The 15,173-nt window shown below is 40.7% G+C and overlaps 1 protein-coding gene across 1 annotated transcript in view; it reads left to right on the top strand.

The window, feature by feature from the left end:
- SH3BGRL2 (SH3 domain binding glutamate-rich protein like 2) overlaps window positions 1–15,173 on the top strand; it is a 46,634-nt gene that overhangs the window by 617 nt on the left and 30,844 nt on the right. The gene's annotated exons all lie outside the window — the stretch shown is intronic.

Raw genomic sequence — 15,173 nt, 5'->3', positions numbered from 1 at the left:
GGGGGGCCCCCCCGGCCTGCGCTCCGCCCCCCCCCCGGGTCCGGGGACGGCAGCGCCGGGCGAAGCTGCCCGGTGGTCGTCAGCCGCCGGTCGCCGTCCCCGCGGTTGCCGAGCTGCCCGCAGCTCCGAGGGGGAGCAGGCCGGCGCGGACCTGAGGGTCAGTAGGCTGCTGTGAAAGGCGGGTCTGAATTTGCCGGGGCTGCGTGTGCAGTGGGGGAAAAAAATGACAACTCCCCCCCCCGCCCCGCCGCGAAAGGCCGCCAAAGCTTAACTTGTTCGCACACTGCCTTTGGCAAATGAAGACCCCCGAAACCTCTTCGCAGGGGACGAGTGTTGGGTGTGTTTAAAGGGCATTAAAGTGGGCTAAACTTGCCTGCTTGGGAGGGGGAGACCGCCGTGAGGTACGCTGAACCCGGTCAGGTGCGGTGCCTTGGTGCCTGCCAACTACCGCGGGTTTAAAAAAAGAAGTAAAAGGAGAGCCTAGAGACAAACTTGAGGCCGCTAGCACCTCTCTGCATTAGGAAACACTCTGGGAAAGGTACAACTGTTTTCAAACTCGGTTTTGAAAGGCATCACTGCGTCTTCTGCTTACTTGAAGCTCTTAGAGCTTTCTCTTGTTGAATTCATTATGCATGGACCTATGAATTTCCGTATTTTCATATATAGCGACAGCTCTGATTTCCGTTAAGGCAATCTGAGCGAAAGCATTCTACTGAATTTGTTCTTAAATGAGAAACATCAGAAGGATTTAGATATAATTGCTATTCTTTATGCTTCAGCAGTGAAGGCAGTGGCATTTTTGCGTTGCAGAAGGATGTAGCACTGTATTTTCCCATCTGAAGGTTTATTGTGTGTTCACTTCCTTCAGCCTTTTCCTGCGTGACACTTGTTTTCAGTTCAGTGGCATGGTGACAGGTATGTGTTCTGATACATTTTGGCATGAAGTGTACAAAATGCTTAGTGGCTGCATTACAGCTAATAAAAACTAATTATCCATTTCAGTAGCCAACTGAGTAAACACAGAGTGTCTTCAGAACTCTATAATCCATGGTCATCGAGCATCCGTAATAGAAACATCTCCTTCCCCACATGGCCAGTTGGTTCATGCTGTGGTAGCTCGGTATTGCTAGGTTTAGTTTGTTTCATGCTTCATAGCTTGAACAATAATGCATAGTTTTATATTTTGTTTTTGTTGAAGAGGGGGGAAAGGGCCACATAATTAGCTCACCCAAATCTCCTGTTCTGACCAGTCTGCAAATAGGTTACTGATTGGAGTTTTTCATTCTGTCCTCTCCTTCCCCTGTCTCTGTCTGCAAGGTACATATCCCGTCAGCAGCAGCAATATAACCCCCCCTTCACTATTAACCCAGCAAACCAAATCTGAGGTTGACAAGTAATTTAATTTGCACATAAGTTCATTTGCTGACTTTTTTTCTGGGTTGGACAGCAAGAAGATGACATAAAATGCAGATAACAGTTTGCATACTGGTGATAGTCAACTTTCTTCATCTAGGCAGCAGTACGTCCGAGTATAGGCTAGCCAGGGAAGAATAGATAATTTAGTGATTGAAGGTACTGTTACACAGGACCAGAGCTATTGCATCTCTTTTCTGTCAGTTTTTCTTCATCTGTGTTGTCACAGCATTTAGGAACCTTCATTATGGGCTAGGTTCCTGCTGTACTCAGTGTTGCATCGCTGACACTGTTTTTCTGTGGGCTTTGCAGGGGGTGTCCATAGATCATGGCTAAGTGATTGAGGAAAATGACATAGAAAAAATTATTATCAGCTGGTTATATGGGAATTCACATCTGGAGAAAAGGGCGTTACTGTATTGCACATCTCTAAACAGGGAAGTTTTAAACTTATTTTCACCCTCCTCGAACTAAACATTAGGGAAAGGAAGCAAAAAGTGTTTGAGTCATGTAATTCCTTGATGTCTCCTCCAGCCTTCAGCAAAACTACATCGGCTACTTTTTGGGATCCTGTGCAATTCATGAGACAGGATGATGATTTCCCTGCCTAGAGCAATGAGTATCCCTAATAGATCCTACTCTGTGTCCTGCTAAAAACAGTGTTGGAATCCATGGTTTAATTTCCACCTGTAGGTCAGCTTGAATCAAATTGTAGGCTAGCTGCTTGTGAGAGTCCATGTAGCTGAGGTTAGTATCTGACCTGCTGTAATTGACCGAAAATGTCTATATGTAATATTTGCTGATAAACTAAAAGCATTGTCATAGTGACATGATTCACTTTCCTAATCTCACTAGAGATACTTTGTTAAATTACTCTTTATTTTAAAATGAAAAGTCCATCTAGTCTCCAGAGTAAGCATTTGGTTTCGTTTGTTACCTCACTAGCAGTGTGCTGTTAAAGCAGGGACACTTCTCTTTCCTCTTTGTGCCTGGAATAAAACTGGTTTGAGTTTGCAGAGAGGGAGGGGTGAAGACAGTGATTTGTTTAAATAAAAATAATAGGTAGCAATTTCCTGATGTTAACTGGTGAAAGATGATATTACCTACCAAATATAATGAGCTAAACTCTTTGTATATGACTCCTTTTGAAATCTTTAGAAAACTCAGGTCAAATGATAGGCATTTGGCTGAAACATTCCTGAGAAATATACTGGTTGTGTAGTCAGTGGAGACTTCAGTTTGCATAAGTATAACTTTCCCTGGAAACTTTTGAAATGTTTATTGATCCTGGTACTTGGTGTAATTTATTTTGTGCTAAAGAAGATAAAAATATGTGATAATCATACATAATTCTAAGAGTTCAGCGCATAAAATGTTTTGGGGGTCATTCTGGAGAATGAGAAAAGGAAATAATTGGAGTGGATGAGAAGAAACCACCACCACCACCAACGTGAACCTTCCCTCCATTTGGTCACGGACTTCTACCTGCAGCATCTTCCTCACATGTGAAGGTTCTTAGACCCCTGAGAGGTTAATGGTAGTAATTATTTTTTGTTGTTTTTTTAAATAAAACTTGTGAATATAAATGCCTCATGAGCTTAAAAGAGCTTACAGATTCCCCAAACCTACTTGTTGCTTGTTGTCGTCTTCAGTGTTTTTGGAAGCTGGACTGTGGATTTTTGCTGTAGGGATGCTGTAGACAAATTCCCGAGACCTTCTGTGGGAAGGGAAGAGAGAGGCGTTGTGTGTATGTGTACATTTCTAAATAACCTTGTGTTGTTTTAAGCATGCTTTAGGCAGATCCAATTGAATCACAATGGGAAGCCTCTGAGTAGGCAGGCAGGCATGTTTCTACAAGCCTTACCATCTCCTACTTTTTCTGACCTGGATTTCTACTTGTTGGTAAGCTGTGTCTCGAATTCGAAGCGCTTCTTTGTAGGACTGGGGAGGCACAGGCTTTGCTACTCCTCCCTGATAAGGACAATCAGTGTTCTTTTGTGCTTAGGAGAAAGGCTACTTCAAAATTAGCATTTACTTTTCTCCCTCAGCAGTGCTTCACTGTTGTCGGGAAATAGTTTATGCCCTCGTTTTTCACCAAATCATTCCAACGTGACTGTAATTTAATCTGTTCCACATTTTCCAGTCTATCAATAAAAATTTACACTCGTGCTACTGTACTATGTATTGACACAGTTAAATGGTTTTCAGTGTTTTAAAGCAGCTCTACCTTTGACAGGAAGCTGGTAGTAAGAGCTAAGTAACTCTCTGTCTGGAATTCCTACAGTTATCTAGAAATGCCACCAGAGGAGACTTCAGTCCTCTTGCAGGCAGAGGACTGAAGATCGGGTAAGGGAATGTCATTAGCATTCAAATAATGGAGACACTTCAAACAACTGTCTCGCTTGTACTTTCTCCTCTGTTGTAATAGTTTATTGCTTTGGAGCTTCATCTGTTAAGCTGAACAGATATTCTAGGGGAGTTACTGAAATAATGGAACAGCAGGTAGAATCTTCTCTGACGAGTGAGAGATGCAAAACACGTTCCCATTGAAATTTTTGTGTGTTCATGAGATGTGAAAAACACATAACTGAAATGAATTCCATTTAGTGTACAAGGGCAAGTGCTGCTCAGCCACATTCTCCATGAGACATGTTTAGGGGCATAGGAGGGTTTGGGGAGAACAGCATGAACCTGAAATGAATAGACTTTTTAAAATTACCAAAACTTGGACTTTGACTCTTGCCACTGAAGAGAATTATGGATTTTTTTTACTAGGAAGCTTGATAAGATAGGTGCAGTTATAGTTAAATTGTTTCTATAGCAAATATTGGTTTTATGAGACCAAAGCTCTGCTTTTGTTTAAGCATATTATGGAGGTCAAATGAGTTGGAATTTTTGTTTCCTGGAATGACGTTAAATCACAGTATAAAACATCAGAATGTCAGAATAATTGCAGGCATGTTTGTTTGGTTCACATGTTGTTGAATAATGTAATGAAGGCAAATACAACGCTAACATTCTTAAGGCTAACCTCGTCTCCTAGTGATAATGATGAATTTCAACTCCACCCTTGTTTGTACCAAGTCATTGTAACTCAACATTTCTCATAGCACTTCTCAGGAAGAATGTGCTTCTTGTTGAGAGGCATGGAATAAATTAACTAATCTGTCACTTCTAGAATATCCACTATCTAACAGATTTTTTTGCCTCTCTGCACCCCAAAGGCACTACAGTCAAAACTGAAGGTGATTTGGTTGAGTGATACAAGTGCTTTTTGTGAAAACTCTCTTAGTTATGGTGGTCATTTGGAAGGATTTACAACTTGTTGTATGTGATTTACAGAAATTCAACTACCTATGATATAAAATATTAAGCTTTGCAAATTATAAACATTATCATGATTTTTTAATATTTGAAGTTTGTAAAATCAGATCATAGCAGCAGGTAAGTTAGCTTTTCAGAAGTGAGACAATAATCTTTACAATTAGAAGTGATCCTGCAATATTTCCCTGGGAAATAGCAGTATTTTAAATGCATAACCACAGTATTGTCTTAACATCTGTCAGCATGCTGAGGATACACCTGTTGGATTGGATCCTCAAAGCCTGATTTATGAATCTCACAGGAACTTCGTACTGTGTCACTTCACTGGGTCAAGATGGTGGTGCTTTTGGTTGTTCACCTAGAGTGGTGCTGTAGCAACAGTAGCAATACTGGGGGTAAAGTTCCATCCTTGCTCAGTCACAGGACTCGTCTTGGACCTTAGCAATTATATAGTGCCCATAGGAGAGATCTGGGGACTTACTGGATCTAGTCCCTTTGACTGACAGAATTAATTCCCTCATCCTTCCTCAAGTTTCTTATTGCCAGGTCAGGTGGCTCATAGTCATCTTTGCTGGCTTCTGTCAGTCCTGTTTTGCAGGGTTCACGTGGCAGAGGGAGCCTGAGAGCCTCGCTCGCGGCTGTGAATTCTGCGAGGCAGGGAGGTCAGTGCTGAAGGCTTCAGCTATTTTTCTCCCTAAGGACCCTCTGTGGATCTAGCTGTCAAGTCTATATTCCAGAGAAGTCTAGAATTCTAGATACATCCTCCTGCCTCATGATGGAGAGAACTAAGAGCCTCTGAACAGCGGTTCAGATAGCTTAAGGAATGTGTTCAGGAGGGAGCTGGGTGAGAACTTTGGTCACAAGGATACAGGTGGAATTTAGACCATCTGTGTATGGTATTCAGTACCTAACTGTTGCACCATTCTTGTGTGCTCTAGTGCTTTTCAAATATTTACATTGCTTCTTGGCAGATAGATTATGTCAGAAATAATGCTAGCTTGAAGAACACACTTTAGACTACATAGTGTCATGAGCAGTAGGACCATGTGATTACAATTGTAGCAGTAATAAAACTTCAAAGGAGGTATTGTTCTGACTGGGTTTCTGAAGACTGGAGTGTGTGTTTTGATTGGGCTTTCATCCAAGCCAGGTGGCTTCCATGCTTACTATTAAACATACCACAAACATTAACCCTAAATGGTCTCATGTGTGTGAAAAGTTCAGGACTTTAATAAATGTGTATTGTTCCAAATTTTTTTATTCATGCATTTAAATGGTACAATGCTGCTGGCTCCAGCTTGGATTTGCTTGAGTGCTGTCTGCAAACATAACATGTCCTCATTAGCAGTAAGGAGAAATGAACCTCAGGATATAATCTTCTACCTAAAATGAAAGAACTGGATTGTTGGTAGAAGGGTTGTATTGGACTCCTAAGCCTCTGTCCTTGGGCAAACCTTAGCAAGTAAGTACCAGTTACATGACTTAACAGGCCGCATTCTAGGCAAGAGAGCTGAATTTCCTGAAACTCCACCACTCTGGTGGGCAGTGAGGCTAGAAACAAATAACTAGCTCTTGCAAAGTTATGTCTCTCTTCTATTCCTGAATACTTCCCCATTTTTAAAATTTAAGGACCTATAGATAAAATTCAAGAAACAGGGAAGACATACCGGTAAATGTGAAAGTGTACTATTACCTGATAGTACCAAAGCCCAGCAAAGCTTGCCAATATAATGGGAAAATATTTATTCAGAGTAAATTACCTTTCTTAGTACTTGTAAGAGCTTAAAAAAAATTCCTATATTTTAACTGATATATTGAATATTCTGGTTCTAATAGTCTTGTCATTGGTAAAGTATACTGCTGAATAAGTCCATTTCACTTGCTATATGAATGCTTTTGATTTTAATTAAAATCCAAGCAAAAATTAAATCTATAATGCAATATGTTTCAGCTGACCTCTGTTAGATTCTCTCTGGTACTCTTCCATACAATCCATCTTCCAATTTAATTATTTCAGACAGTTTATACTTCTGTTTATCCAAAGAGGAAACTGTAGAATAAATTAGGATTTGTGCAAAAATAGTCATCGTTTAAAGAAGTTCTTTATACAATAAAATCAGGATCACGTTTGTCTTCAGCAATCTGAGTGCAGCTTGGAGATAAAGAACTGTCACTAAGCTGGTAACCCAGAGTGTATCATTTTACTAGCAAGTACACTAAGGCCAACAGTTTCCTCACCTGCAGCCTCAAGTGCTGGCCTCATAAGGGAGGCTATCCAGAAGGAAATACTGCAATCTTTGTTATGCTTGCCGTGTGAAAGCTTGGTAAGAAGAGTGATGAACCAGAAAAGCTGTAGCCTTTGGAATCTATTCGTAGCTGAAATCTACTGTATCCAAAACCGTGATCATGTTCCAGTATCTCAGTGTTTTTTACCAGCTTAATGTTTTGATAGGTTTTGCAGAAGATAGTTAACATTTTGCAAGTCCCTTAAGTTGGTGGATTTCCTTCTTGGTGGGGTGAGGGGAAACGTAGAGGTGGTGGTAGTGTTTCTTACCTGTGACTGTCAATGGAAACAGTCTGCAGTTAGCTGCAATAGCTCAGAAGAGCTTCTGAGTTCCTCAGTAGCCATGAGGTTGTTTCCTTAATCTTCTATCCTGGGGTTGGTATGTTGTTTAGTCAGCACCTGTTGGATGGGCAGGTGGAGTCAATTCAGAAACCTAAGTCACTGTTGACTCTCATTGCTAAAAACAAACATCAGATTCATTTTAGTGGGACTCATGTAGGTGTGCAAAGTGTGACCCGATCTTTCAAGGAATGACTCAAAGTTGTTGGTGAACTTCAGATGCTTTGACTGGTAAGAAAGGGTGACTGAGATACAAACATTGTGCCAGCAACTCGTTTAACATAGTTTGTCTCCTAGCAAGAGAGCATGGATACAAAACCTGCTTTCTTGTCTTTCTTGCACTTTAGGCCTCCATCTGTGAAGTATTTGGGGATGAAACCTTTGTTTCTTCTGTTCAAGGCTGTGGCAGTCCCTCCATTCAGGTGTGCTACTTTACTGTAAGAGTTATTTATCACCACTCTGAAGGGGCTGAGTCTAAAGCATGTGGATATCCTTCTTTTGGTGTGAAAAGAGCTATAGTGATGAGGAACCTTCTTAAAACAAGTTATTTCTATCTCATTAGTGGGGGAAGAGAAAAACAAATGGATTTTACAACAAGTAAACAAGCTTATTTAGTCTAAATTTAATATTGTACTTCACTATAAAGTAATTGAATTTGGGATGGAGGAAGGGGAGTAACTGTCTTGCTAGCTGATTTATGAAGAAAAGCTCTTAGGAGATGCAGGTTGTTCAGTCACTTATGTTAATCATCGGTAACAGCATGCCCTTTGGTTGCTGCCCATCTTCCTTGGGTAGGATGGAGCTTGTCTTGACAGTTAAGAGTTCCAGGATTTGTTGTTGGTTTTGCTCTTTTACCTTTGGATAACTAACCCCCATCATTCCTAGTAAGATGAACTGGAAAACTGCAAGATGTTTCTCATTTTACTGCAAGGAATAAACTTGCAGAAGTTAATACCTAGGAGTGACCTTTGCATATGTGAATATATGTATGTAGATGTGTAGTTTTGCATACATACATATATATTGATACATATATTTATGTACATATCTGTACATATGTACGTATATAGTGTTTATATGTTATTTATATTTATATCTGTGTATGTGTGTATGTTTCTTACTCTTGGAATCACTGATAGATGCTAATTATCACTCGGTAAAAATAAACCATTGATTTTTGCATCCCCAGAAGAGAAATAAAGATAATGTCCTGGTGCCTCACACTGGTTGCTCAAGATATGTCAGCATCTGTCAGGGTCCTGTCAAAAATGACTGCTCCTTTATTTGAATGGCTAGACCTTAGGGAATTGTAACCATGGATGTCTGTCTTCTGTGTCAGCTGGAGTGCCAAAATCATGGTGCTGGCTCAGCTATCTTTGTTACTCCATGTGTCTGGCCTATACTTAAGAGCTTTACTTATGTAACTTATTTCAGATATTGAGGAGCTTACAAAACATCAAAACCGTTATACCAATGTAAGATATCCACCTATATGACTGTGCTGGCTAATGGGGTCATACGGTGGCATAAATATTTCACTTCCTACCTAGGAAAAAGGTAACATTGGTGTAAACAATGCTGTGAAGATTTTTATCTGGGAGCTCTGAGGGCTAGTGGAGGCAGTTGAAGACATTGCTGCTGATAACTGCAAAGTTGCTCTTCCTGTTGCAGAGCTCCAGGACAGAACATGTGCCTGCATTCTAGCCTCTTTGGTTGCAGCCTTGCGTGTTTGTCTTCAGGGGTGCTGAAGGTGGGCTAGTAATACATTGGACTGTGAAACTGAGCATCTGCAGCACCCGGACATGTCCAGTTTTGCCACTGTGCAGGGGTGATGATAACTTTTGGCAAGTTTCTGCTTGTGACAAAGCCTTGAACAGCCACAGTTTCTGGCTTTGTGAACGTCCCATTTCATGGGACTGTTCTGCTGCAAACTCTGCCAGTGGGGTTACCCTCAGAGGTGTTGTTTGTAGGCAGAGCCCTGAAACCATGAACTTGTACTCCATATTAAATGCAAATAAAAATGTGATTGCGTGTGTTCCCTTCACAAATACTGGTAAGTTTTCCCTGTTGGCTTTTGGCTTTTTATGCTTTTACAAAAAGGCAGACCTTGTTTACCTTACTTAAGAGATATGGCCCGTTGTGATCCTTTTCACCAATCTGCTATGTGACACAGGTCCTCTGAATTCACTGGATAGATTCCAGTCGAAGCAAGAGAACGTGACTCAGAAGAAGAATTCTTCAGAATTTAATGGTGGAAATTCCATCACAACTTTCACAAATTTGTTTTATTTCCTGACATTTTCATATGCTGCAGAGGATGATATCGGGTATTATCTGTGCTATTAAAATCTTTATGAATGATTATTTGGAACAATTTAATAATAACATTACAAATCAAAGACTGGTTTCTTAATCATGGAATTGGGGTCTGTGTTTTACAGAGAAAGGCAAGTGAATTTTTGTGTGTTTTCATTTGAAAGAAAGCTTCCTTTGATCTGATGAACAATAGAGCATCAGCAACTGAAACCTGTCATTATGTTGCTGCAGGGTTAGTGAAATTATCATCCCTGTGTAATCTAAAGAAACACAGTTCAGGTATGCATTAAACCTTTGATGTGGATCTGCATCTCCTAAGGTCAGACAATCTTCCTGAAGCATCTCTAATTGAGTGATCTGATATGTTTATATAGAAGCAGAGACAGGAGTGGCATTTGAAGGATTTAGATATCATCACATTCTTCAGTAGGAACCTGCTAGGAAGCTAAAATTAGTTAGAAGGGAGATACAAAACTAGTCTTTGATCAGAGAAGACAGCTGCCATGCTGCCATGAAGGCCCTGATGTGCAGGCAGTCCCTTCCTACTTGGTGAAACTGGCTTGCCTGCAGCAAGGTCTGTTTTCCAGTAAAGGTTCCCAACATCAGGCCCCAGGGGAGTCTGAAAATCTGTAGGTTTATTCAGCATGGTGTTCAGTGATACCTTTGGCTATGTGGAGGTGACTCCTGTTGACCTTACAGGAGATGCCTGCAGTTTATGGGATAATAATCAGGTGGCTGCTGTGTTTGGGGATGCAGCTGGTCACTAAGAAATGGGGCTGCAGAAGCATAAAAGAAAAGGTAATTTGTACGTACAGAGCTGCAAGAACACACAAGCTGCATGGATATAGTTCCATTGTTGAAAGACAAATAACATTGACATTTGTTAATAAAGTTAGAAGCCTCATTCTGCTCTCAGTTGAGTCAAAGGTAATTTTGTTATTGATCTGAGTAATAGCAGTGGCAGTCAGCCCTGGTTTAGAGAATGGTATGAACAAAATCCATCATCCTTGCCTTACAAAAACATACTGATAGAACTTTGCAGTAATATAGTCCAATTTTATCTGAAATATGACATTTGTCTAGAGCCACAAATGCATTTTTCTGCTGCTGTTTCATGTACTGCTGGGAAAACCTGTAAATATCTGTAAAAACTTAACACAACAAATTCTGAATGACTTGCACTGCTGTTACTGCTGTTACTTTAAAGTGCATTATCAAGGGTGTGTATATCTGTGGTTGGCAGAATGACACATCTGTGCTGTGCGGATAGTACCTGTCAGGAGAAAATAGTGAAAGTATTGACAGCTTTATTTCATAAACTTGTTTTTCAAATTCTTTGGGGCATTTTGGAATCATGGTATCTCTGATCCTTCAGGATAAGAAAACAAATAAATGCAAGCATAGTCCTTCTTAGGGAAAGGCTAGTGTTTTTTCCAAGTGTCCAAGGGGACTTATCATTCTCCCAAATTCATGGAGGGGGATTAGTAGCTGTGTGGGAGAAATATGGATGTCATCTTGTGTTTATGTGGGAACAGGGTTCTCCATGAAACCCAGTATGCCACTGCTGGGCTAGGCAGTACTGCAGTTGTGGAGCTTGCTTTAATGTCTCTTAAAAACTCTACCATACTGTCAGGCGACTCATTGTCAGGCAACTGAGCTGCATGTGGCATCTTAGGGCTCCACATCCTTCATCAACTAGCTCAGGTTTCAGAAATAGCTGGAGACACAGTTGGGTGTAACTGGGTGTTGGGCTGTGGGTCCTGAGTGACAAAATATAGAGAGTGCAGCCTCGTGGGTAAGGTAGGAGATGGCCAGTGGGACTTAACAGCTTGAGCTAACAGAACTGAGACCCCACCCAGATTAAATAAGGCTAATTACTTATTACCTTTCATGGGCTGCTAGGCGTTTTATCCATTCTAATAGATAAATATACCTATGCCACTAGGTTTTGATGCTTAAAGCTAATGAGAAGGAGGAAACATGACCTATTTTTTTAGTGCCAAGAAATTTGCTTTTATATCTCATTTGCAGTAAGTACAGAAGATACAGCTGGGGATGCTTTATTCATTGTGACAAAATAATGTGACTGATAAATACATAGAACTAGTTCACAATACTTTCAGCGCTCTGCTGACTCACTGTGTCACAAAAAAAAAAGAGAATTGTGTGTTTTCATCTTGAAAGTTGAGGTGATAAACATGTTAAATAATAGGAAATGTGTGTGAATTTCTTGTTAGGAGCATTTTTTTGTTTTTAAACTTTTATTTTTCTTTGCAGAATTTAGAATAGAATAGAATATTTCAGTTGGAAGGGACATGCAATGATCATCTAGTCCAATTGCCTGACCACTTCAGGGCTGACCAACAGTTAAAGCATGTTATTAAGGGCATTGTCCAAATGCCTCTTAACACTGACAGGCTTGTGGCATTGACCACCTCTCTAGCAAGCCCGTTCCAGTGTTTGACCACCCTGTGAAGAAATGCTTCCTAATATCAAGTGTGAACCTCCCCTGACACAGCTATCGCGCATGTTATCACTGGATCCTGGGGAGAAGAGCTCAGCACCTCCCTCTCCACGTCCCCTCCTCAGGAAGCTGTACAGAGCAATGAGGTCGCTCCTCAGCCGCCTTTTCTCCAAACTAGACAAGCCCAAAGTCCTTAGCCACTCCTCACAGGACTTTTCTTCCAGCCCTTTCACCAGCTTTGTTGCCCTCTTCTGGACACATTCAAGGACCTGAACATCCTTCGTAAATTGTGGGGCCCAGAACTGCACACCGTACCCGAGGTGAGGCCGCAGTAATGCTGAATACAGCGGGATAATCCCCTCTTTTGACCAGCTGGTTATACTGTGCTTGATGCACCCCAGGATGCGGTTTGCCCTCTTGGCTGCCAGGGCATACTGCTGACTCCTACAAATATTACAGCATTTGCTTACTTTCCAAAACCTGCTTATAAAACTTGACAGTTCTCAATGACCTTGTTGAACTGAGACTTTACTGGGAAGGAAAGGATATTCTTCAGAATCAAATAACTTAGAGAAATCAAAAGAAATAAATGCAATATAGCATAGAGATCAGAGAACAACCTGCATTTAATTAGGAGGTAGTAAAGAGGAGCTGAATTAATAAGGGTTGCTGTTATCATACTTGTATTTATGTGTAGTATACTTTTTGAAAAGGAAGATAGATGTTGCTTGTTGAAAGGGTTTCTTTCATGATGCAAAATACTTGCTATAAATATGCCACTTTGACAAAAGAGAATAGTACGAGGAGGAGTTAAATGTAGAATGCTAAACAGGAGATTTAAATTATTCTCTGGCATCTTTGAGAGGTTTCTGTTGGAAAAATGCGTGAAAATAACACTTTCTTTTTAACCACTCTCTTGAATTACTGAAACATATGGTAAATTACAAACAAAAACATCTATCTATTGAAAGAAGTTAGCTGCCAGCTAGGGTTTGAATTGTTAGTGTTTTGAAAGGAATTATTCTAGTCCTGCAAGCTGGTTCCATCAGGAGAAGTTTTTGATAGCTGAGAGTATGCTTTATGAATCCCTGAGATCTTGCAGGCTGCTCAAACTTTCTCTTGCCTTTTGTGCTAGCCACCAGGATCCCGAACCTTGTTAAAAAAAAAAAAAAGTCCTAACACATAATTCTAATATTTTTGAAATGTCTTGGCTCGTTGTTGGCTGAGCTGTTTTTAAAGACAGAGCAGGTTACCAGCATGGTCTGGTAATCTGCCCTCTGTTTTAACTAGAGGCCCAGCTGAAGAATAACCAGTATGCCTTCCCAGTGTCCTCACAAGAAAATACCTACGCCTAGGAAGGATCCTGTATCTGTAGCACAAATATGATTTCAAGCATGTATTTTGTCAAATAGGAATGTAAAAGTTTTCAGGATAGTGTAATTCCACAGAATGGAGCTCTTGCTGTAGGCTACAATCCAAACTGGCAGTAGGTTTTGCAAGCTTCCCTACTAGAACAACCAACAGTGCATTCTGACCTTCAATCTGGCAGTCACCTGCTGATTGCCAGGCTAGGCTGGGAGTCCTCTCGCTCCATTTCTCAGTCTGCATGGAGTCCTCTGGCTGCTAGTCTGTCAAGGTCTCTCTGATTTGGAGCTGTGTGCCTGTACACTCAGTGGGACTTCCAAGTTCTGGTTCAGCTACTGTTGCAGTCTTCAAGTTTCATTGTGTTTTAGCCATTTTTTATTTCCACAAGCGATGCCGTTTTTTTTTGGTTTCACACTGATGCAATGGAATACAAATTCACATCATTAATTGGAAGATAGATCCAGCTTCAATGGCATTCTTATTCTTTTGATGGGAAGCAATGAGCCAAGATTTGGGTCTCAAAGCATCTGCTTTCCTCCAGTCCATCAGAGACTCCCATGGAAGTGGATTTTCAACACTGTAGGAACACATTGTTCCTACTGCAAGAAGAAAAAGATAGAATCACTTACTTAATTTGTGTATATCATTGGCAAGTCTTGTTTCCTGGAATACAGAAGAAATCAAAAGAAGTAGACTTGGGAGTGACTTTAGAGGATTTCTCAGCTGCACACAGCTCAAAGGCACCCTGCATGGCACACTGCCTGTAGCTGGTATTTCTGTAGAACCTTCTCTTTTTCTGTTCTTGGTCTTTCCCTTTTTTCTGTTTGTTCCATTTCTGTCTCTCCTTTTCCTTTTATGCTAACTGAAATAATACTAAGTAAACACCTGAGAAAACTCCCATCATCTCTTGTTTTATGCAGTGATAGATGTATTTGTACTTGCTAAAGACTCCTTTGCGTTTGAGTGTTACCTTGTTACTTGCACAGAGAACAATGGTTTCTTACAAACTATCTTAAATAAGAAACTTTTCCCTTCAGCTTGTAATAGACACACATACACAGAAATAGATTTAAATGCATTTTACCATAGTGCAACATCTGACAAGGAAAACATGAGGTTAGCAGGCTTTGGGCATGGAGCAGTTTACGGTCTTCTGTAGCTTTACAGAAAAAGAAAACAATATGTTTTCCTTTCATGACTGCTTGTGATTAGGAGTCTTTAAAAAACAAACTTGGCTCAAATTTTACTTGCATTTCTTAAATACTGGACTCCTTCAAAGGTACCATACATATATTGCACAGAGCTAAAGGTGTGCAGATTGCCTGGCTAAGCAGTCTCTCAGCAGCTCCCAGGGACCTGCAAACTTATTTTGCATAAAGCTGAACAGATTGCCCTCCCAGTTCAATACAGTATTTCATACGGCGTGTCCTTAATTATGTCTCTGTATGCAAGCGGAAGATTGCTGCTAGCAGGAGACCAGGGCAGTGCAGGCTGCGTGTAGCCACTGTTAGGGACTGTTCCATTTCTTTTCAGATTGAAAAGTTCTGTGGTCAATTTTTAGGATATTGAAACATTTTCTTGAGGATGAAGTGTTGAAGGTGTTTTTAGCTATTTGGAGGTCTGTTCTGAGGAGACTGTGTTTTCCTTCTGTCACGTGTAATGCAATAT

Source organism: Haliaeetus leucocephalus, unplaced genomic scaffold (assembly GCF_000737465.1).
Source record: "Haliaeetus leucocephalus isolate CR32 unplaced genomic scaffold, Haliaeetus_leucocephalus-4.0 Scaffold195, whole genome shotgun sequence".
Taxonomy (NCBI): Eukaryota; Metazoa; Chordata; class Aves; order Accipitriformes; family Accipitridae; genus Haliaeetus; species Haliaeetus leucocephalus.
The sequence above is the reverse complement of the archived record's forward strand: the minus strand, read 5'-3'. Positions and strand labels throughout refer to the sequence as shown.